The sequence below is a fragment of the Strix uralensis genome, chromosome 1, assembly GCF_047716275.1.
Source record: "Strix uralensis isolate ZFMK-TIS-50842 chromosome 1, bStrUra1, whole genome shotgun sequence".
NCBI classification, from domain to species: Eukaryota; Metazoa; Chordata; class Aves; order Strigiformes; family Strigidae; genus Strix; species Strix uralensis.
Genome location: NC_133972.1, coordinates 33,786,501 through 33,809,181, shown reverse-complemented (window position 1 = coordinate 33,809,181; position 22,681 = coordinate 33,786,501). Strand labels below are relative to the sequence as shown.

The 22,681-nt window shown below is 41.4% G+C and overlaps 1 protein-coding gene and 1 non-coding gene across 2 annotated transcripts in view; both read right to left on the bottom strand.

Annotated features, from left to right (window-relative positions):
- JAZF1 (JAZF zinc finger 1) overlaps positions 1 to 22,681 on the bottom strand; it is a 200,780-nt gene that overhangs the window by 144,539 nt on the left and 33,560 nt on the right. The window lies entirely within an intron of this gene.
- Positions 20,834 to 20,895, bottom strand: LOC141935186 (U7 small nuclear RNA). Its single transcript, XR_012626503.1, has one exon. It is a non-coding gene; the product is annotated as a U7 small nuclear RNA (small nuclear RNA).

Here is a 22,681-nt window from a genome sequence, read left to right as displayed (position 1 = left end):
CAAAAATGAGAAGGACTATATTTCATTTACTTCTGTGTGACTAAGCGTGGTAGGTTAATTTATCAGCAGCTACCTGCTCTTTGAGAAAAATGGTGAAACCTGAGGGTAGGACAGTCACAGCAGTATGTGTACTCTGCTTGAAAATATGAAGCTGTATCAGTTTAAAAGCAAACATTTATGGCCAGATCCTATGAGATTTATTTTTGTACAGACTGTTCACATGAGGAAAAAAAAAAAGTATACATTTCTGACTTGCTTAAAAACTTTCATAATAGCACTAGTTAAGAAAGAAAAAGTTCATGCATTTCCCTTCACCCCCCCCAGATAAACTGAAAAATTACAACTGGTTTAACATTTGGACATTCTAAAATTAAGCCAAATAGAGCTTTATAGCTGAGTCTGGAAATTATTTCAGCTTACGAAATTTATGTAGATCATTCACAGAATCCTTAACCTCATGAAGTTCAACAAGGAGAAGTACAAAGTCCTGCACTGGGGGAAGAACAATCCCAGGCACCCCCACTATATGCTGAGGGTCACTCACCCGGAAAACAACTTGGCAGAAAAAGACCTAAGGGACACCCAAGTTGAACACGAGCCAGCAATGTGCCATAGTGACAAAGGCGGCAAATGATATCTTGGGCTGCATTAGACAAAGTATTGCCAGCAGTGCTTAGCAGAGGTCCTTCCCCTCTATTCAGTAGTGGTGAGGCCACACCTGGAGTACTGTGTCCAGTTCTGGGCTTCCTAGTACAAGGGAGACATGGACATACTGGAGAGAGTCCTACAAAGGGCCACTAAGGTGACAAAGGGGCTGTGGCATCTCTCCTATGAGGAAAGGCGGAGTGAGCTGGGACTGTTCAGCCTGGAGAAGAGAAGGCTCAGGAGAGTCTCATCAATGTGTATAAATATCTGAAGGAAGAGTGCCAAGAGGAAGGAGCCAGGCTCTTCTCAGTGGTACCCAGTGACATGACAAGAGCATATGAGCACAAAAATGAAACACAGGAGGCTCCGTCTGAACATCAGGAAACAGTTTTTCACTGCGAGGGTGACCAAGCACTGGCACAAGTTGCCCAGAGAGGCTTTTGGAGTCTCCATCCTTGGAGATATTTAAAAGCCATCTGGATGTGGTCCTGGGCAGCCTTCTCTAGGTGACCCTGCTTGAGCAGGGGGGTCGGACCAGATTACCTGCAGAGGTCCCTTCCAACCTCAACCATTCTGTGATTATGTAAAAGAAGCTTCAAAATTTTTATGTGCACTTTACAGTCACCAAAGAAGTGTTTTCCATATTTTAAGTGATCTGAAAGTCAGTTTTTGTATGGGAGATTGCATGTAAGCACATGCATATACATATGCACACGAACATCCTCACTCCTTTTAAAGGATAGACAATTAGTATTTAATTCTTTCGCCATCTCACAAGGCCTTCCAAAAAATACCTAGCTTGAAAAGTCATGGTGAATCTACTGCACATGAACAGTTTTTGAGAGGGGAAAAGGACACAGTTATTCTAAAGAATGTCAGAATAGTCCATCAAGCTAATGAAGGACACTGCTGTAAAAAAGTCCCTGACTTCACAAAAAGAATGAAGAGAAGCCTCAAAAGCCACTGAAGTTCTCTCCTGTATTTTGTCAGCATTCAAGTGACATCCATACTTCAGAATTAACAGAAATGCACCAGTTAACTGGGGCATTAAAGCAACCTCTGCAGAACTGGACAGTTTGTGAAGTTCATTAGCACCCAGATTACCTTCCTACAGACTCCCTGAGCCCCTCACAATCATCTGAAAGATCATTAGATTCTGACACATTGTTCTTATATATCTAAATGACCTTTCAGATATGCTCTTCAGGTTCTCACTGTTAACACTGGATGCCAAATGTCACCAAAATTTTTTGAAGGGTAAGTGTCACCAGAAGACATTTTGACAGGCCATTTTGTTGCTACATACAGCAACAGAATTATGTTATGCTGGGGGTGAGGGACTGAAAGAGAGAAAAAGCATCGGATCCCTAGTCAGGCACACCATTACTTCTCATATCTTGCATAGTTGTCAGCATACACTCAGAACCTGACAGAGGAAGGAGAGGCCACTACTCCAAGTAGCTCAAGGCTCCTGGCATCCTCAGTTGCGTAGAGCATTTAAAGAAGACACGGTAGCTGGAGAAAACAGGCACTATGTGCTGCATTAGAGGGCAGTTCCCCAGTCTTAAGTACCACCGAGGTTCCCAAACAGGGCTAGGTTTTCTCAGAGTGACCAGTTTCAACGAATGTAGACTGATACACCATTTTCCCAGACCTCACGCATACTTTGGCATATGATCACTGAATAATCTCATCTCTTCTGAGGAGCAGGCTCAGTTTACACCCTAGTTTACACCCCAGGACACACCACACAGTGCTCCAAGATAGCTCACGTTGCCAGAATGAATATAACCACTCCTTCCGGCAAGCCCACTGTACCTCTAGGTGCAAAGAAAGCAGACACGCTAATACTTTAAGAGGATTAGGGAAGACAGGAGGGACAGTGAGGGGACCCATTTTTACTGGAGAGGGGCAAGATGCATTGCTTCATCTGTACCAGTCTGAGTGTCCTTCTTTTGACTTGCTAGTCTCTCCCTTCCAAAGAGCTTCATGGCAGTAAGATGACCCAGTTCAAACAAACAACAGAAAAAGTCTACCACATTTTCTGAATGAATCAGTACAAATAAAAACCATGAGAAACTGGGTGTGAATGAGCAAACAAGCATCAAAAGACAGGAGCTCATACAGCTTCGACTTCATGGGGAAAGCCAAGAACCATTTTCAATAAAAGGAATTCCTAGTAACTTTCAGAAAACTGAAATATTTCTAAGAATTATTCAGCAACTGGAAGAGTAGGAGACCTTGGGTCAGAATCACTTTCTAATGAATAACCATTTTCCTTTTGAAATTGCTGTCTTTTTATCAGCACTATCTAGTGCACCATGAGCACTGAGGACCACGGCTGCACCTTCAAACCTGCTTCAGTGACATCTGAATACAGTTCATCTGACTACCACCAACATTAGAGGATGCTCATCACACTAAAATAGTGTTAGAAAAACATGAAATCCCAGAGAAGTCAGACTTCTCAGAGCTATACAATTCACAGCATTAATTTGCTATTAGACAAAGAGCTTACCAATGGAATTTTAATGAACAGTTAATGAACAATCATGAACAACCTGCTGGACAAACAATCTTTTAATGCAAACAAGCAAATTATAACATCATAGGACTTGCATGAAATTTCACGTCACACACACTGAACACATGAACTAGACAGTGGTACATATGTGTGTGTGCCTGTTCTACACGCTACCTGTCAAGGCAGACTGCCTACAGCTTAGTCAGGAGGAGACTTTAAAAACCTTGTGAAAATACAGATGATAAAAGGATCTGAGAGGGTGGTACAAAGTAACTAGCTTCTCCAAATAAATACTCTCCACAGCTGTAAACTAGATTTCAAGTTCCTGGGGAAGCAGGAACAAATCCTCAGATAAAAACCATATCTACTTAATGAATAGATATGTGGGAGCAAAGAAAGGCTGACATTTCTATAGCAACAGAGTTAATGGTGCATGGAAGTATTTAATTTCACATTTTCAATTAAATTTTCTGGCTTTCACTGTTTGGGTTTTTTTGTTACAATGCAAACTACTTAGGATATTCATCAGAGTTCAGGAACACACAGATTTGAGAACTCTGAAGCAATAATGTAAGTCAGCAAAACCGGGTTGACTTTATTCCATCTACAAGCTTTCCCCACCCAGAAAAGTTTCCAGAAACACGAGCTGAACCTTGAAGTTTGTTAGAAGCTCTTTCCCAGGCCTTTATAAACCAAAAGCAATAAAACATTGTAGGCAAAGCATTCTGATCTTAGACACCATGTACAGTACTTATAGCAATCACCCTATGGAAGTCTTGTTATTGCTCCCTATTAAAAAAAGAAATCTGAAAACCAGAAAGTTAAAGCCTTGCTGCTGTGGAGTAAAAGAATGGCCTTTTTATGGTGTGCTACTGCTGCCTTAAGGGGTAAATCCTGTTTAGGGCAAAGCCTAGAAACAAAAAAGCCCAGAATCATTGTTGTATTAAACAGATCCCTCTTTTTGCTGACTTTATGGCACACATAGAGCCAAAAACCTCCTTATCAGAACAAATGCTCAACTACTTACTTTGGAGCCAATTAAAAAGGATTGTAAGATGACTTTTAAATTAAGACTTTCAAGATATCCAACCAGCCAAGTAAACTGTGAGAGCCGGATGCCCACCCTCAAAAGGTTTAGTGCTTACGTCCCACCACCCACTCCCTCTTCTTTCATAAATAAAGTCATTTACATTCCAGGTTTCTTCTTTGATATATGCAAGCTGCTTTTTGGGAGGATTGGCCTTTTTATTTGCAGATACGGCTGGGGTAGGGGGAGGAGGGAGGGAGACAGAAGAGAATCCAAGCGACACAGCTTCAATTTGTATTACAAATGGAAAAATTGTAGGCTCCTAAAAATCATGGTTATCCTAGAAATTATATGTCAGAAACCCAACAATGAACAAACTGGAGAGCTAATGTCAGTAAAGAAATTAAGGTATCCATCTGAGGTTAACTTGTATCTTTAAACCAAGAAGAGGCTAAGCTCAATTCTTCATTGAAAGCTGTGGCATTTTGAAGCAGCAGGACTTTAGCAATGGAAACAACCATCATCTCAGACTCATCTAGCTTTTTAAAAAAATGTATTTAGGTACTCAGAGAAAGAAATATCTTTTAATGGATTCCTCCCCAGCTATTTCTATCTGTAATTCCTAAAAATGATAGCTAGCTAGACATCTTAATTTTGTTTTAACCAGCAATGGGAAAGAACAGGAGAAAGAAGTAATGAAGTTTTCCTTCTCTCTTTCAGTAGTCTTTGAAAAGCAGTTACATGCACAGTAAGAAAAGATTAATAAAACTTATGACACATTAACTAATTATATGGTAATGGGTCAATTTTACACTACTTGTAAACACACCCCCATTGGGAAGACATGTCACATATTAAGGTCCAATCATTATTCACCGTATCACAAGATTTGAATATGGAAACACCATTCTGGCACGTTATATATACTGTTTTCAGTTTTCTTCGAAATCCAAACACTAGCTTTACAATGTGTAAGAGCAAGAAAAAAAAACCCCAAACCACAAATGTGTATTTAAAAAAAACAAAACACAAAACACCATTTAATATTCAATTAATAACTAAGACCATTTAAAAGCATTCAAAACTCCACTATAATTTAAGAAAATTCACATCTTACAGTGCTGTTTACCACCAACAGCACAGAAGCCTTTCTAGGACTGTTCTACTGCATTAGACAAAAGAAACACAAAGCATTTCTGAAGTAAAACCTCTAGCAGGCAATCATAAAGTATTTTTAAAAAATTGTGATTTTAAGATAACACATTAGAGGCTGTTTAAAACAAGCTTTTAAAAAATCAATCCTTTAAAAAAAGATCACACATGGGGTCAGTGATATTTTGCTAGCAGAAGTCTATATACGTTCACACAAGTTAACTTAGCCCAGGTGAGGATCACACCCAAATCCCTGTATTTAACAGAATATGTTTTTAATGCTTTTCCCCCTGACCTTCACACTCCATTGCAGCAATTATATTTTATCTATAAATTGGTGTTTAGTGTTAGTTTATGTTGTGGATAAAAACTTCAAGGTATTAACACTACAAGACTTTTTTTTAAAAGTTATTGCACACATACCATGTTTTAAAAATATTTACGACAGAAGTATATACATATATGTATATGTCTACATATAGACACCCACACAGAGCCTAACTTCCACTAGGGAGCAAAAGGTAGCAACCTTTCATCTCAAAACCAAAGAGTCATTCCTCAGCTACAGAAATAACATGTACAGATGAAAAAATTAGCAAGTCTGGGGTTTTTGCCTTTGTTCAACTGATTTTTTTTTTTAGTATATCTGTATTTTAAATGACTTGCTTACAGTTAGAAGCCTATAGTATAAATTTCATCCCAGAGTGAATTTTTATGATGGAGTTATAAACCCCTAAAGAAACAGGGTTTACAATGGAAGTGCTGACATAACTAACTATAGCAGCACTAGCAGTGCCTCTGTAATCAAGGCACATTATATTTATGAGGTAGGTAAAAGTCTGTAACCATCAATCACTGGAATCATATTGACAGATTCTAAGTTTGAGGTCCAACAGAATTAATGTATTCAGTTTCTCACACCATCGATATGAAGGGGAGAATTTGCAGGCACTTTTATGGGCTTAGGCTTTGACATCTTTACAGAAATCAGTGAGAGGCTGTCTTGCTGAAACATTTCATTAATCTGCTGCCTCAGCATTTCTAGGTTTTGCACCAACCTTTCGCAAAATACTAGAGAAGTAGATTGTCCAGAAACCAAATGTGACCTTATTCATGTAAGTATGCTTCATGAGCTGGTCATTACAAACGTTAATTCTACGTATATCCACCAGACATTTAAAATTATACCTAAGAATGATTAATCACCCAAAGAATATCCAACTCCTAAATTATAACTCAACATCCCTATATAAAACAATCTAAAATGTCAGCACCTCAGTCTTTATGATATCACACCGTTCCAATAATTCTGTTTTACAAGTAAATTCCTATTATACATTAATAAGTGCTGTTGGTGGCTAAACTTCATGCCTTTGAGTAATGACCAGGTTGAAGGCAATTAGGCTGGCCAGGTGCAGCTGGGTTAGGTACTAATAAAAAGTTTTTAAATTTTACTATTTCCGTTTGGATTTTGGGGATGCATTCCAATCTGCCCAAATTAGGGAGGAAATTGTTTCCATGTTTTCAGCTGTTCCATGGTCTGACTATTACTGACTGATAACCCACACAGATTTTTTTTTTTTTTTTTTTACTTACACACACACACACACTCACTGGACCAAATGTCTTTATTTTTCAACTTGTCAGAGCAGTACAATAGGAAAACTAAGAAACTATTGTATAAGTTTGCAGAGAGTTTTCAATTCAGTCACAGGGTTAGCCAGGCTTGAGTGAAACTTGACTGAAAACAGGAAATCTGGGTTGGTTTTTGAAGTCTTTAAGTATATATAAAAGCAGAATAAAAACCCAAATGCAGCCATGTCATCCTCCCTCTACTCCTCTGAAAGTCCAGACTGTTGTGAATGTTTTCTGTAACATGCTAATATTTCTTTTTAAATTACCTGAAAACGTGTGGGGTTTTTTTAAATGAAGCTGACTTAACACCATTTACACTAATTTAAAAGCCATGTTCTATTGACGTGTATGTAGCACGTGCAAAGTGCTGTCAATACTCATGGTTTAGGTCATAGGAAGAAGGCTTTCTGAAGTGATACCACTGCAAACAGCCTGCAAGAGTCTTCTGCGTATGTTCACACATACATTTACGTACACCTTCCTGCCCTCTTGCTCTCATACACGTGTTTTCATGTGTGAATCTGCATGAACTACTGTCTGAAGTTCAGCATGGAGAGTATCACACAGTGGTGGCCAGAGGCATCAGAAAACCTCCAACACTGCTTCTCCCCAGAATTACCTCAGAAGGCAAAGCCACTGCCAGGGACTTGAGGAGCTCAGGGACAGAAAAGCTACCCTGTTCTCCACAGAGGAGTCCTAAGGCCTTACACGGTCCCGAGCTTCTCCACTGCAGTATAAAGTCATTCTCTCACATGAGGCTTCACTTCTGGAAGATGGAAACTGGAGACATGGATTCTTTTTATGTGCTCACAGCAGCATTTATTAATGTTTGTTATCTACTTGTAAACCATAAAGATATGCCACCTTGGCTCAAGAAGGCCTTGAGCCACAATTTGCAGGTGACCAGGAGAATATTCTCCAGCAGGATCAATGCAAGCTTGCCCCATACCTACTTCCCAGAAAGGCATCCTCAATGAAGCCTGTGAAAAAATGCAGCATACCACAGACCTTAGGTCTGATGGACTACGGAGACTTCTGCAAGAAAGCTCAAAGCAACATGGCCATGCTGAGGACACATCACACCAGCGCATGAGTGACTGCAGAGACACATTTTTCTCCTTCCCAATGCCCCAAGTCCAACGTAACAGGTCTGCCACTCTTTGATAAACAGATTTGTATTGTGAACTCTTTTTAAGCCCCAATCAGAAACATAACCTAGGCAAATCTATGAAGGTCCAACAGTATTAACAGGAAGGCATCACTGAAGCAGACACGATTTAGCCACAATTAAACTGCAAGCTCTGCTCCTTCTGTAGCTTTTGCACAGATTTCAGTCTAGGGAAAAAAAACAAACAACATGGATTTTTGAAAACAGAAGTATAATTTTATGTGCCAATTTAAAAAGCTATCATTGAGTCCTATGGCTTTATAATCTGAAATTAAACATGGCATACGTTTACTGTTTTGAAGACATTACTTGGCAGGCAAAATGAAATAGTAGTGCAGCACGCAGATATGGGCATACAGGATGCTCAAAGAAAATGACCTGCCTTACTTTCCCACAAGCGAGCAGTGCCCTGAGGAGGGCAGCATGTAGGCACATATTTAAATAATATGCAGAAAACTGTTCTGAATCACATACTTTGCTAAAACTGCCTCGCTTTTCATGGGACTGGTGAAGTACCACACACACAGTCAAACATCATCATAAAATGTAGGTAGAAGGACAGCAGGATATTAAACCAAAGCTCACTAAAAAATGCCAAAGCCCTTGCCTTTCATGAGTATCACAGGAACAAATTCTTAGTATCTGTAACATCTCAGAATTCTTCACTCTAAAGCATTGCCAGTCTAATTTTAAATGTGCTTAACTGAAGCAAGAGGTTCAAGAAACAGATCATCTAATGTTGATTACACAAGTAAAATAGGAACAACTATCAAAATCTGCAAAAACATAGCTATTTTTAGATCAGATCCAATTTTAAAACAATTCTATTTAGTTTTCGCGTAAGTCAGTTTGGTAACACAAGTGATAAAACACATAATCCCCAAAACCCTCCCCACAAAATTCTGCACAGTTTAAAACTCAATTGCTCAGTCAGACTTGGTCAGTAAATTTCATGAAAATAAATCAAGTTCAAAATAATTTTTAAAAAAATAAAAGGTATCAGTGTTCAGATAGTTTTCTCAATTACTTAACTAAATCTCCAATTCAGTCATGTTGTCTTGAACACTACAGGAAGGAACATGGTTTCCTGTTATAAAGTTTCTCAAAAGTGGTTACAATGCTCAGAGAAAGCACCATTACAGCCAAACACACCATACGTTTGATCTGTTCATAAATACAACTGGAGGCGGCGTTTTTAAGGCTTTTAATACAGCATTGTTGTAACTGCCCAGCCTGTCTTTTCCTACCAGTCCTGTTTTTGTCAGTGGCCTCAGGATGATATTTTGAGGTGATGAAGAAAACTGGGCCGTAAACAGAGTAGGTAGGGGTTTTTTAATAATTAATTACAAATTACTGTTTGGAGCTTCACAAAAGCTCAAAACCTAGAAGCACGGGCGGTCTCAGCACCGAAACTGACTTGCCATCTCCAAGCGAGAGGTAACGTATCTAAGGCCCAGGGCAGCTGTCAGCAGTGGAAGCGCTAATTGCGACGCTGGCAGCAAGTGGCAGAGGCGGGCGGGCGCGCGAGGCGCCGCGCTCTGCCCGCCGGCGCGCGAGCAGCATGGCCTTGCAGGCAGCGGCCTTGCCGGCAGCGGCCGCGCGGGGCCATCCGCGGCCTTGCAGTGCCCTCTGGTGCTGCTCGGGCAGAAGTGGAACGTCCCCCCGCTCCCGCCGCCGCTCCTCCCGGCAGCACGGGTGTCTTCAGCCCCCCGCCGGGGATTCTGCAGCCTCTGTGTCATCGCACACACACATATTTAATGGAACTGTGGGAAAAGGACTAAACTGCATGAGGGGCCGCCTGAACAAAATGCCACGAGGAAATATAAACCTACGACACAACTGATCCCTGAAAAAGGAGCATCCAGCAAATTATCCCAGAATATAAAAATATACAATGAGGGAAGGTCAGAGTTATATTTCCACCTGTTCATAAAACTCCAGGTCCCATATTTCTTGGAGCCTTTGGAAGCTACAAAGAACACGATCCCCTGATTCCCAGCTGAAAAATTGATAAACACCCATAACCTTAACCACAGAAATTCAGGAGCGCTTTATTTCAATGCCAGTCATGTTGTGATTAACATTTTGCACACCCCCCCCCGAGCAATACAGATAGATGGATGCTTTCAATAGGATATTCTCACAACTACAAGAGATGCTTTCAAAACAACATGAAGGGACAGCAAGAAATTTCACTTAGCTCCAAATTAAAAACATCATCAAAGCTCCTTCTCCTGAAGACCCTTCACAATAGTTTGGAAAGACTCAATTAAGCAGCCTGCATGCAGTATGCTTCCCCCGACCACACACGGGGGCTATCTCTGTTTGGTTTGCTTTGCCTTTTTATTCCACAGGCACACACCACACCTCAAGGTAAAAATCTAGACATGGTTCAGCAGTCCCAGGTGCCCATTTCCCCAGTGGAAGCACCTCCAGGTCCCCAGGAGGGAGGCACCAGCTCAGCACCACTGCAGACAAGGCTGCCTACGCTAAGCTGAGCATCTCCACAGCAAAACTCAGAGCAGCCAGCACTGGTGCTTCAGTCTTTAAAGTCAAGGGCAGTATTGTTGCTAGCACGAGGATACAGAGCTGTACAGTCCCCAGATCCTGCAGGTGAGATGAAGTCAGACCAAATGCTCATGACAACACATCCAGCCAGGTAAAGCTTTGGTTCAGGATTGCTATTGGGAAACTCCTTCGCCCGCTCAACAAACAGGGAATGTCAGGAACATTTGGGCCCCTCACTACAAGACAGACACTGAGGTGCTGGTGTGTCCAAAGAAGAGCAATGAAGCTGCTGGGTCTAGAGCACGTGTCTTATGAGGAGCAGCTGAGGAACTGGGGTTGTTTAGCCTGGAGAAAAAGAGGCTGAGGGGAGACCTTATCACTCTCTACAACTACCTGAGAGGAGGTTGTAGTGAGGTGGGTGTTGGCCTCTTCTCCCAGGTAACAAGAGATAGGACAAGAGGAAACAGCCTCAAGTTGTGCCAGGGAGGTTTAGACTGAATATTAGGAACAATTTATTCACTGAAGTGTTGTCAAGCATTGGAACTGGCTGCCCAGGGAAGTGGCTGAGGTATTTAAAAGACGTGTAGATGTGGTGCTTAGGGACATGGTTAGTGGTGGACGTGGCAGTGTTAGGTTTACAGTTGGACCTGATGATCTTAAAGGTCTTTTCCAACCAAAATGATTCTATGAACATTCAAAGCAACCATTAAAAAAAAACCCAAAGGCCTAACACAACTTTTTTCCTGTGTATCTCAAGTTTTCTGCAGCTACATGGGAAGGTCGTGTATTTTTTTCAGCATTAAGCCAAGTTTTGCTACCAATCCTGGAGCAGAGATGTTAGTCACTAACCATTAACCGTTGTTACAAATTAATTCAGAAGTCTAAGCTTATTGCATCAAACAAGCATTTAAATAAAAAGAGTAGTATTTCTAAATTTAGTTACGCCAGAAGATTTTCAAATCACAAGTTAATATGCACTTGAAGCTGTCAGGCACAGGTATTTAAGGTTTCTGGAATAATGAAACTGCTCAACCTCAATTCAAATTATTAGGTTATCTCTTAATATTAGTTCTCCTCCTACACTGATCAAAAATGTACTTCCTTTCCTAAGCTGTGTGCATTTTACTTGCTTCTAGTGAAATATGAAACATTTCTTTCAATTACTACCACAAGTACTTCCATTAAATGCCTCTTCCACTTCAGTGAACGATGTTTCTGTATTTTCAAATGATGTTTCTTCCTCTTACAACAATTCTTTTCAGTTGCATTATTTCAGTGTTTCTTCAGAATTCCAGACAGCAAAAACGTGACAGAATCTTTGTAAAACAGACAATAAAACTGCTAGTAATGTCAAATGAATTGCAGCCACTGTATTTAAATTTTATAACTGTGAACATCCAGAAAGTTCAATAATGGACCAAAGTATTTTAAAAATAAAAAAAAAAAAAAAGGAAAAAGGATCACTTTCTACAACAATTATTAATGAATTGTGAAGAATGCTGTTAACTTTGGTGCATCGCCGAAAAGAAACAAAAGTAAGTAAAATACAAGAATCCAGCATTTATGTGTGAGAGCACACACATTTTAACCCGTCAGGCACTCAAATGCATGTTTTTAAGATGCCACTTCGCAGAGCTGTGCAAAAAGTTCCCCTGCTGAGCAACATGGCACAACATTCAACTTATTGGTAGGCACCACCAACCCCAGGCTAAGCAGAGCAATAGCCTGGAGAGGAAGGCAGTGATCCAAGAGACATGGTCATACTTCACCAAAACACATTATTCCAGAAAAGTGCAGGAAGAGATTTTTCTGCATCTTCCCCAGAGAATGATAGATGTGGGAAAGCAGCCTTCCACGGTAATTCCTTTTCTTCTTTCCCGTAAAGCTGAGGCTATAAGCTAAACATGTAGACAGTACAACATTACACGTGAAGAATAATCATCTCAAAAGCAGGACTTGCAAGCAGTGTTCTTAAACTTTTAAGTAAATAAAACTAATCCTGTGATACCCACAACTATTAGAGCAGGAATTTCATTAGAATAAATCTCAGTGACTAACTGCAGCTTGAAATATAAAAGCTGAAAACTGACAGACTGTTCTCCATCACTCAGAGGATGACTATCAGAAAGACCTGCAAACACTTGGACCTTCAGCACTATCTGTTCTTTGGCATCAGCATTTTCCTACCCCGCCTTTTTTACTCTACTCAGTTACTGTTAAGGTATTTGAGGAAGACAGTAAAAACTCCTTTAAGACAGTAAAAACTTGGAAGCGGTCTTCTCAAGTTTATAAATAGAATAATTAAAAAACAAAACCCCAAACCAAACCCACAGCAGGCAAGACGTTTCTCACTCTTAGTTTTAAGTACATCAGCCTGCAACTCATGGAAGAAGTAATTCAAAAACAGCCATATGGTTGTAATGTAAAGCTTTACCACCAAGGGTCTTCCCCTCTCTGTCCTCAAAGTTGCTGTAACTTTGCTAAAAGACTAAGTGCAATGGAATGAGAGCAAAAATAAAGCCAATGTTATGTTTCATTAAAAAAAGCATTGGCATGCATCACTGACCCCTAATGCCTTAGGACCACTGCAAGAATGTGAGAGCTAGCTAGGTGTCACTACAGTTACGTGTGCCGTCAGAGGTGGGATTGCAAGGTAGGTGGACATGGCCAAGCAAACAGTGACCTTGCTAGCTGGGGTAGCAAGAGCCATGAAATCGCAGAGGCACCAGCCTCAGCCGTGCATGAGAAGGCCTGAAGAGTGCCCAGAGGGCTTGGCTGCGTAGAAGTAATTTCCTCCACAGCACTCCGGTTTTGATACCAAAGAAGGATGGATTAAAACTCTGCTTGGCTACGTTACCGCACAATACTATTTACTTCCTGATTCCATTAGATTTTGAAACCGCACTAATTCACACCAAATGGTCCAAAACACAGATGCGCAGTATTTCAACACCAAAAACTCTACAGCTGCCTATTGTGGGGTAGTTCCCCCCACTCCTACAAAATGGAAAAGTTTTGCCTTTGGAAATGAAGCTGCTCAAAGACTAACTGGAAGTATACAGAGAGCACTTTCAAGTACAAACACAGTACAATTTTACCTAAGACACTTTTCCTACACGTTTTAGGAGGAAAATGTGAATCTTTATTCCCACATACCGCCCTAAGGAGCAAATGCACAAATTGAGGAGACAGAGCACTTATTCTTCACCAGATTTTAAGCACCTTAACTACCTCCAGAGTTCCTCCTCCCTGGACAGGGCACATCTTCTAAAATGACCTACCTGACCTTCATGACCTAAACTGTAAGAACAGGGCTCTCTGTGCTCTACAGGTTAAAATTAAGTACTGCACTGAGATGAACTTGGAATCCACCGTGATCAAATTGCAGCTTAAACTGGTGAAAAAGGAAAGGCTTTTCACAGCATTCAACACTCCAACTGAAAACTGGGATTTTTTTTTTTTCTAGTTCCAAATATAACTTCAGGAGCTGGATCTACTTACTTACTGTAAGAGGCCCATTACTGGTTTGTATGTATCTGCTAGATCCACTGCAGCTGAGCATCTACTTTGACAGTATTTAGAGGCAAAATGATGGACAAAAATACCCCAAGGAAGTTGCAGAAATAGGGGAGGAGGAGATGGGGGAGAAGGGTAAAGAGGTAGTGTGGCAATTCAAATAAGCTTACATCTTTCAAAATACCATGAACCTTCCATGATACTTCATCATTATCAAAACAGTAGCAACTATTCAAATTTTAAAACTAGGCAAAACAGAATTTGAGGGGAAAAAAAAAAAAAAGAGAGAGGAACCACACCACTTTTTAACTCTCATAGAATCATAGAATGGTTTGGGTTGGAAGGGACCTTAAAGATCATCTAGCTCCAACCCCCTGCCATGGGCAGGGACACCTTCCACTAGATCAGGTTGCTCAAAGCCCCGTCCAACCTGGCCTTGAACACTGCCAGGGAGGGGGCAGCCACAGCTTCTCTGGACAGTCTGTTCCAGTGTCTCACCACCCTCACAGGAAAGACTTTCTTCCTCATATCTATGTCAGACAGAGCCTATTCCAGATGACTCTTCACTGGACTACCATGACTTCTCAAATAGGATGGATAGTGGCTTGGCCACTTCATCTGCCAGTTCCCTCAGGACCTGCGGATGCATCTCATCAGGTCCCATGGACTTCTGCGCCTTCAGGTTCCTTAGATGGTCTCAAACCTGATCTTCTCCTATAGTGGGCAGTTCTTCATTCTCCCAGTCCCCCCCTTCGCCTTCTGCTACTTGGGCTGTGTCACTGGAGCCCTTACTGGTGAAGACTGAGGCAAAAAAATCGTTGAGTACCTCAGCCTTCTCCGTATCCTGGGTAACCAGGTCTCCCGTTTCCTTCTGGAGAGGGCACGCTTTTTCCCTAGTCTTCCTTTTATCACTGAGGTACCTGTAGAAGCTTTTCTTGTTGCCCTTGATGTGCCTGGCCAGATTTAACTCTATCAGGGCTCTGGCCTTCATAACCTGACACCTGGCTGCTCAGACAGTTTCTCTGTCTTGCTCCCAGGCTTTCTGTCCTTGCTTCCACCCTCTGTAGGCTTCCTTTTTGTGTTTGAGCTTGTCCAGGAGCTCCTTGTTCATCCATGCAGGCCTCCTGGCAGTTTCACCTTACTTCCTCTTTGTTGGGATGCATCCTACCTGAGCTTGGAGGAGGTCATCTTGAATATCAACCAGCTTTCTTGGGCCCCTCTTCCCTCCAGGGCTTTATCCCATGCTACTCTACCAAGCAGATCCCTGAAGATGCTTAAGTCTGCTCTCCTCAAGTCCTCTCATAGCCTTTCATTTATTTTGCTACCGAGTTAAAAGAACATGCCTAATATCTCTTCACAGGATTTCTTTTTTTAATGAGAATTATCAATCCCTCAAACAGAAGTTTTAAGAGAAAGCAGTCAAATTTTAAAATCTTCAAATGGCAATAAGGCAAAACCTGAAACAGAAAAAAATCTTCATACAAATCCCTTACCAAAACATCTGCTGGTCTTCTGGGGCAAAGTTATTTGGGTTTATTTTTTTCTTTTTAAAGAATGAATGTGAGTTTTTTAAGGATTAACAACATTTAACAGTGGCACAGAAATTAGTCTTACTATTAGTAATGAAATTGCATTAGGGATGGTATTTTCAAGGTTTTTTTAAACATAATATTAGGACTAGTCAAACCATTTCACAAGTCTTTAGTATGCATGACATCTGTTAGGAGAAATAAATTAGAAGACATTCATCCTAATTTAGTTGAACAATAAATAACCTTCAAGTATTTTCAGAAAGTTGTGTGTGCATGTCTGTCTGAGGCTACAGAAGTGACCTATGTCAGCATAAAGAACATTTATGCCCCCTGGCAGGTCAAGGAGAAAGTTTTTGACTACCTCCTTAATTTTCACAGCTACAATAAGATTATGCTAATAGGACACATTGCTGGTCTTAACTGCATTTATAAACATGAGCCAATTTTAAAACCATTGCCTTCTTAAAGCTGACAAACACAGCAACAGTTCTCTTTGGTCTCTAATGCTGCATACATTCATCTGCAAAGCATTCATCATCTTCGTCACTAATATGAAGTAGGGAAGTAGGATTTCATTCACACTAAGAGAGAAAGTGGTGAGCACAGACAGAAACGCATGGGCCACAGGGTGACTGCCAATACCCAAACCACACTGCATCAGGTATTAAACCTGGAGTTAGGAAGCAGAGTGACCACCCCACATGGCCCCTGACCCAACTGAGAGCCTTTCTCATGTCGCATCAACAGACATGAGTATCACCAACAGATGGTGTGGTGGAAACCCTCCTGAAAGATATGGAAACTCATTTCAGAAATACTCTTCTCCAATGCAGTCTTCAGGAAATTTCTTTTGGAAACTCTCCTAATTGCTAGTGATATGGTGGCTGTATTCATTGGAGACATGAAATGAATCAGACCACAGCAGCATCTCAAGCTTTTTTTCAATGTCTGTTCATGTTTATTTTCAACAAGTCAAAGAACATAGAAGAGTTTCAGAAAATTTGAAAGAAAACATTTAAAGAAGGGTAATGCATATAACTAATGTATTAACCTGACACTGACAGTGACTAGAGCAGCATTCTATATGTAAAGATATAAAGGAAGAGAATATAATTAATGCCAATCACTACAGACTCACAGAAAGAAGATCACGTCCAACTACTGAATAGCTTTCTCATTTCTCTGACAAAGTTAAACTTCTTGTTGTTAAAGTCAGTAGCATTTAAGTCACAAATGAAACTCCACAGTAGGTTCTTCTGCTGATATCCAAGGGTGCACAAGAGTGGGGGAAAGGGAGGACAAAAAGAAAACCAGCAACCCGCAAAGAGTGTCCTTCAACCTCAGCCTTGGCCCTAAAGGCTGTAGATTAAAAGGAGCGCACCTCCTACAGCTCTCTGCCTGGGCAAACAAAGTGAAGATCTGGTGGTGCAGAGACTGTCCTAAGCTAGATATACTGAGAATTACAGCAGCCAAAATAAAGTCTTCCTCCATACAAGTAGTGCCAAACCAGCCTACACAAGTCTGCCACCACCAGAATGCCTGTTGGATAAGTGTCTGAACGCCAAATACAATCTTTCCACAGCTACAATTTGCATATCCTCTCCTCACCACGCGGTGGGGGACAGACTGCAGTTCTTTTACTTGGGGAACCCATGAGACCGGGCTCACCAATTCTTGGGCATGAAGCATGGTGGCTGCTCTCCTTGGCACCAACCAAAGCAGGGATAGATAACCTGAACCAAGGGGCTGACTACTCTGCCTGCTTCCTTGACTTGTCCTAGCCAAGCCAGGCACAGATATGCAATACAGCCACGAGCTCCTGGCCACCCCAGGGCAGGACATGGCCACTGAGGGCTCTGTTCCACACACCAGCATGGAGGGAACTGGAACACAGCCCTTCTTGGGTGAGGAACTGAAATCACATTATTTCTCTATCAACTAGAAGTAAGGTGCCAAAAACCACTCGCTTCACCCATGCTAGTATCAGCCTGTAATTCTTCATTCTCTCTCTCTCACACACACTTCCCCCTCCAAAACCCTAATTGCCCATCATGGTATCTTAATACTTCTCTTCCCTCCTAACATTTAGGGATGCTGGATACTCAGCTAACATCCTACCACAATATAAACTTTCAAATAGTTTTAAACTCAAATCCCCACTTCACTAACTGAACAAACTGAAGACTGGCTGCAAGTCTGAAAGGGTTCTTGTAACTGAGAAGTCATCACAAGCAGATGAGCTTCTAGCTGCATCATTGCTACACTAGTTCTTAGACCCTTATTATGCAACGTTTTAAAGTTTATGTTATTAAGCAAGTTACTACAGACATGTTTTACAGGGACAAAAATCTAGAGATACAGAGAGAAACTGCAGAATGTTGCTGATGGGAATCAGGATGAAGGAAACCAACTTCTGTGTGTCAGAAGTCACCTCGAGAATGCCTGCAACATTTAACATGGTGGAGAGGAGATACCTGTCTGGGAAACATCTGTTTTGGAAACACTAGGGAATCAAGGTGGATAGCTACTGGGTAGTAAGGTGGAAAGGCTGTAATACAAAGATTTCAAACTTTAATTCACAGGAGTCCAGATTCCTAATAAAGCACATGTTTTTAATACTGAGAATAAACCTCTGGAAGAGCTTACCAAGTATTAAGATGGCTCGATACTAGAAATGTTAAGCTCAAGATCAGAGGATGCATACTTTCAGAGAAGTATTAGGGTGAAGAAGTCCTGTAATCAGTGCTGTGCTGCTCAGTGCAGATCAACACAGTGAAGTTTCTTGGTCTGCAAAGGAAATTTTGATAGCAGTTCGGCTGGGTATTTTTAAAATAAAAATTTTAAACTTGAAACAGCGACTGCACTCAATGGAAGAACAGACAATACTTGGTCTTGAAACCTAAACATAAATCACAGTTGTACAGTCACGTTCATCTGTGCCTCTGAGCCAGAATTACCTACAGAAGCTCATCGAACAGAGCTAAAACTCTTGCTGCCCAAGCACACTATCAAGCCTAGGAAATTCTTACCCCACAGCTCATTTCTCTGGAGCAAGGGGTCAGCCCTGGAAGAGCTGAGACTTCCCTTATACAAGAGGAATCCAAAACCAATAAATAAATAAGACTTTGCTATTTTAAAGCAAACCTGACAGACTAGGGAATCCCACTGAATAGCACAATATTACTTGTCTACCAGTTGCAACATGCAATGTTTTCTCTCAATGTGATATATCACCACAACAAAAACAGTCAGAACAACCCACATCACACAGGCATAAACCTCTTCCTCCCTCACCCTACACAGGCAAAACCTACCCAACCTCACCACGCTTCTGGACCCTTCCTGTGTTACTGATGACACATGAATGTCTGCACAAGAACAAGCAAATACCTGACTGGGACTAAAATCCATTGCAAATATTTATCTTTCCACTTGTGCATTCCCACATACACACAAGCTGTCTGCACAGTGTTTATGCCTCTCTTTCCCTTCCCCAGAAATCACCTCACTTGCATGAATTTGGTCCTTTCAGAGAAATTAAAGCTCTAGACAGAACATACAGATTTTGCTGCCTGACACGCACGTAAAGACGTTCAAACCTATCATTTGCTCAAAATCAGGTAGGATTTTTTTTAATATGCTGTGAAGTTTTGCCAGTCTTCATTATTAAGTGGGGGGAAAAGACTTCTAGCAGCTCAGTTCTGTCACAGTGAAAAACCCAAGCCATTAAAAAGGAGAAGTCTACCACAGACATACCTTTGCTGGTTCATTCTGACAGCTGTCATTTATATGTATTCAGCAGTGTAGAAGGTGGAGGTGGAAACCTTGCTGATTTCTGTACCAGGTTACACACAGGAAGAAAGTCCCAAAGCAACATCTAATCCCTAGCAAAGTTTGAGGTCTAGCTGACATTCGCACAGAAGACCACTCCAAGCTGGAACGTGGCAAACCCGGAGTCTTTACACACACTGTGACCACATCCAGGGAGTCTTCTGGGCACTGACTCTTGCCCTATTCCTGTATGGAGCAGAGTTATCACCCGCTCCTCTTGCCAATCCAGTAACAAATTTACCAAGTATCTTTGGTAATCTTGCCTATGCAAGAAATTCAGGAGGAGCAAGCTGTTCTTTAGACAAAGACAGAGTAACAGAAAACAAGGCCTCTGAAACAAGGCTCCAAGTTAAGAACAGACTTTTATTATTACCTAGACCTACTAGATAAACTAAAATCACCACCAAGGTTTGGCTTTAAGACACTTTTCTTGGGATTAAAGCCATGACACAGACTCCCACCAATATTCCCTTAAAGTTACATTATTGCCAGCTAAAGTTGTCAAATCAACAGTTTAGGTAATCCAAATAAGCATCAATACCTAGAGCAGTACTTTCTTGAAAACCATAGGTGAATTCATTTTTTCCCCAAACAAGTGACTATGGAGCTCTAAGAACATATATTTAAAATACCAGGACTGGCATAAAATAATGGTTCAAATACAAGAGTCATGTGCAAAGTGCATCAGTAAGAACAACGTTGTTCTTTGTGCCAAATGAAGAGGACTGATCTTGGAGAAGAGAAAGTGCTTTTTTGTGTGCATGAACTAAAAATGTTCCTGGTACCCACAGTCACGACACTTCTTACCCTAGGCTTCCAAGGAAATGCTTGTTGGCAGCACCCCATCTGATGTACGAGACGTGGATGCCAACCAAATGTCCTCAGAGTAACGAAACCGAAACCTTTGACAGCTGCACTTCAACAGGAGCCTGGCACATGCCTAAATGCGCAAGAAAATGCAGTCTGTGGGTGTACCTGGGTATTTTCAGTTAGTCCAAAAGCAAAGCAAGAAGCCAAATGAGAAGCGAGAAATACCGCATCACTAACAGGGAAACAGAAATATCTAAAAGGACTACATGGCTTACAAAGTACAGACCTGAGAAAGGACTGCTACTTCAACACCAGCGTCATCAACAGTCATGTGAATTTATCAACTTAGCTCTCTGGTAAAGGTGTTGGTAAGGAACAAAACCAAATATGGGAAAGGCTGAAATATAGGCATGCGCACTGTCAGTTCTTGCAGCAAGGCATAAGAAATCAAAAACTGTTTGAGGTGATAAGACTAATGAAAAACATGGAGACTGTTTTCTACATAGAAAAAACCTTGCAAGACACAGTTCAAAGAGCTGAAACACTGTAAAGGTCAGAAAAGGAAGCAGAAATAAAAGCAGATGAGGACAGGCATTATTCATGCTTGCACGTACAGTAGATCACTTTGTTGCAATCGAGGGAGCTTTTCAAATTGTACCAAAATCCCAGCTAGCTGCTTTCTCTATAAACCAGGCAAGAACAAGAAACAGCAGCTGGTAAGGGGGGGTGGGGAGAAACTTTTAACCTACACCTGGGGGAATCAAGCCTAAGAATCTTAATTGACTCAATTAAATCTGCAGAGAACAGAGATACTGTAAATACTAGAACTGGCTTGGAAAAAGGAAGGGAAAAACCCTCCGAGGCAAAACATTCTTTTATTCTATGATCTCCGATGTGCCATGCAATTCAGAAGACAGAGGTTTGCCCCAGGGCTACATTAGGGGTTATGCTTTGTGGTTTACAATTTTGATATGCCATTTCTGAGGTTTCTCAGGATATCTCATGAGAGAGAAGGATTACGGCATATGACAGAAACACTTGTTATATGACAGAAGTTCAAATCTGGGGAAGAACCCATTATAATATACTGAACTGTCAATCCAACTGCCTGTTTCTTCCTGTAAAGGCAACACAGGAAAACAGAGCCTTTACTTCTTTTTTTTTTAAGCTATTAAACATATTCACAACATATAAATGGCAAACTGTATGATGTCTTTCTCCTTAGGATGTTATCAGTGTAACTAAAGAATTGGGGGGTAGGAGTGGGCTGGTGGTGTCAGTTTTTATGGCAGTACTATAGCTACACAAGCCCTAACACAACGCTGGTACTTGGCCTCCTGACCAACTACCTGAGAGAGAAACACTTCACACGAAACAGCGTCACAGCCACAGCACACAGAAAGCACTAATGGACCCGGCAATCTCATTATAAAGTGCATCCTTATCCCCACGCACTTGCTGAGGAATTTTAACATTTCAGCTCCAAAAAATATACCCTAAAGCCACGACAGAGCACACAAATACTCTAATAAATATTGCAAGTGTCAGTCCACTCAACAACAGAATGAAAGACCCGAGTTTAAAGAAAGGGATTTAAAACCTGTGTGTAGTTTATGAACTGTACAGTGAAAGTTTAGCCTCAAAAAAAATTATCTAAACCAGATGTTGGCTTCACAACACTCAATTTATGATAAATTGTTTTAATATTTATAACTAGCACAGGCACTGTAATAAATCAGACAAAGGCAAAAATATAACGAGCATTCTGAAGTAAAGAAGTTACATGCTCCTGCTTTTTAAAACCAGTCTGTTTGGAAGGCAAAGGGAATAAATCTCATGGTGGCTTAATGATATTTTTCCTCACCTGCCATATCATGAACTACGAAACCAAGCAAGAAAACCCGAAAAACAAATTATTACTAACAACAGCTAAATGCTGGCTTACCAGCCTCCGCCCCGGGCAGGAGGGAGCTGAGCCCCCAGCCTCGGGCGCGGAGCAGGGACGGGCCTGCCCCGGGGACGGACGGGCCGGGCCGGGCCGCCCCCGGCGCAGCGCGGGGCCGCCACGCGGGGCGCTGCCCGCGGCCGCCACGCGGGGGCTCCCGCCACCCTCCGCCCGGGAAGGCCGCGCCCTCGGAAAATCGGTATGCAAAGGAAATAAAGGGAGGATAGAGTGAGAGAGGTAAGCGCGATAATCATCACCCACAGTGTTAAAGGCGCGTTACCCTGCGGTACGGTAAATTATGGAAGAGCCGCACTTGAATTTCTCAGCTACTAACGTTGTTCAACAAGATGTTGCTGCGTCGAGAGAAGTGTGGCCAGAAGGGCGAGGG